Raw genomic sequence first — 2,500 nt, 5'->3', positions numbered from 1 at the left:
CACTGCCTCCAGAGCGGGAATTACGCTCAGGGAACAATTTGTGTTAAACTTCATAAAAACTTTGGGTGGAATTCCTTCTGTCCGTGGCAACATCCCGACACTCATTATCATCAGGACAGCACGATAAATCGACTAGAAACAATGTATTTCTATCCAGTACACGAAATCCTCTTTGCTCTAATTGCTGTTACGATAATTAAGGTAATATTTGGCCATTAAACGTTGCTCTGTGTATGTTTGTGGGTCTGTAGGTGAATGGGGTTTGTGTGTTAGGTGTGTCTGGGTTTACGTTTCTGCGTGACTGTGTGAACGTGCGTGAGTGTTTCTGTATGCCTTTGCATGTCTGTGTATGTCCTTACTCGCGTGTGTGTGTTTGTATTCGCAGTATGTGTATGTACAGTCATGTTGCTCGTGTATATATATAACATGTACATAAACTAAGGATGCCTTTAGTATAAACTAAGATAAAGGAAACAATAACAACAAAGTCAAAAAGCGCATGCGTGGTAGCGTGTGTGTATGCGTGTCTATATGAAACATTATTTGCGGCCCAGTGACTTTATCCACGATACATTATTACAGCGAGTCTGCGTAAAAAAGAAGTTTATCCACGACCACCAACATTCGCCGGCAATAAGACCGGCGCAGCAAACATATTAGGCCATAAAGACCATTATACTGCAATGTCCCTGATCGCATTCACGTAAAAGTCTTTGCGCAATGAAGACAAGTATAACAGTCACACTAAACTTATATGTTCCGGGACTGGCTTGATGTTTGAAGCAGGAGTGTGTGTGTGTGTGTGTGTGTAAGATTGAGTGAGAGAAGGAGAGTCTTACAGATGGATATATATATGTATATATATGTATATATATATATATATAATATATATATATATATATATTATATATATATATATATATATATATATATATATACATGTGTATATATAATACACACGCACACACACACATATATATATATATATAATATAATATATATATGTATATGTATATATATAAATATATATATATATATACACATACATTATATATATACATACATATATATATATATATAAATATATATATATATATATATATATATATATATATTACTTATATATATATATATATATATATAATATATATATATATATATATATATATATATATATATATATATATATACATATATACATATGTATATATATATATATAGGCGAGAAAGAGACCGTTGCAGAGAGGGTGGATGACCAGGTGTCAATGTTTGTGTTGTCTTGGATTTCTTATCGTTTGTAAGAAGTTTGTGTATGTATGTATGTGTGTATGCCCAGGTAGGTGAGTGTTAGAGTGAGCGTGTGTGTGTCCGTGGATGTATGATATATGCCAATGACTAAAACAAAGACATTCCCTAGTCTTTAGTGAATTGGCTTCAAAAGTCAAACAAAGACAGATACATATATGCATATATCTAAACCTATATCTACCTATCTATCTGTTCACATATCCATCTCTCTCTCTCTATCTATCTATTTATTTATCTCTGTCTCCTTCTTTGGCTCATTATCATAATAATGAGTTAGAAAATTATGGAATTCGAACCCTGCTCGTTACTCCCGAAAGAAGAAGAAGAAGAGGAAGATGAAGTGGGAATGATGGTAATAATGATAATGATTGTGTTATTGATAATAGTGATGACTATAATGAGCATAATAAAATAATAATAGTAATAATAATGATATTAACAATAATAATGATGATAAAAACAATAAAACTAGTATTGATAGTACTAAGGATAATGATGATATTAATGATAATGATTATCCTAATAATGATTATAATGATAATTATAATAATGATACGAAAAACAAAAACAAGAATAGAACGAAGAAAAAAGAAGAAAAAGATGATAATAACGATGAGGATTAAGAAAAAAAAGTCGAAGAGGCACAAGAAAAAAAAGAAAAAAAAAGAAAAGAAAGAAAGCGAAGAAAAAAGGTTAAACGAAACAGAAAGGAAAAGAATATATCAAAGAAAAAAAATAATGTTAAAAAAAAAACAAGAAAGAGAATAGGAAGCAGAAGCAGAAGAAGAAGAAGAAGAAGAAGAAGAAGAAGAAGACCCAGACGAGGGAAGAGAAGAGAGGAAGCTGGAACCCCGCGGAGGTGAAGCAAGTTTTGTGATTTCCAGGAGATCTTGAGCTTTCGACCGAGAATCCATTAAGGAGGAGAGGGAGACAATGGGGTGGGGGGGGGGAGTCGTTGTTTTGTGGAAAGGGGCAGAGGGATTATGCAAAGCACGCACACACGAACCTCACAGGTACATACGGCCATGTATGTACACACGCACGCACGTAGAAGTGTGCTAGTAGATGAATACACACACACGTGCGTATACATACATGCATACACAGACACATAGACACACACGGAGACATAGATAAAGACGCACACACACACACACACACACACACACGCGCGCGCGCGCGCGCGCGCGCA

General features: G+C 34.2%; 1 protein-coding gene across 1 annotated transcript in view; it reads right to left on the bottom strand.

Annotated features, from left to right (window-relative positions):
- Window positions 1-2,500, bottom strand: part of LOC122255608 (nephrin) — a 271,567-nt gene that overhangs the window by 152,720 nt on the left and 116,347 nt on the right. The window lies entirely within an intron of this gene.

Source organism: Penaeus japonicus, unplaced genomic scaffold, assembly GCF_977035675.1.
Source record: "Penaeus japonicus unplaced genomic scaffold, GWHDUDI00000001_assembly GWHDUDI00000038, whole genome shotgun sequence".
NCBI classification, from domain to species: Eukaryota; Metazoa; Arthropoda; class Malacostraca; order Decapoda; family Penaeidae; genus Penaeus; species Penaeus japonicus.
Note: the sequence above shows the minus strand (reverse complement) of the source record. Positions and strands in the feature narration are given on the sequence as shown.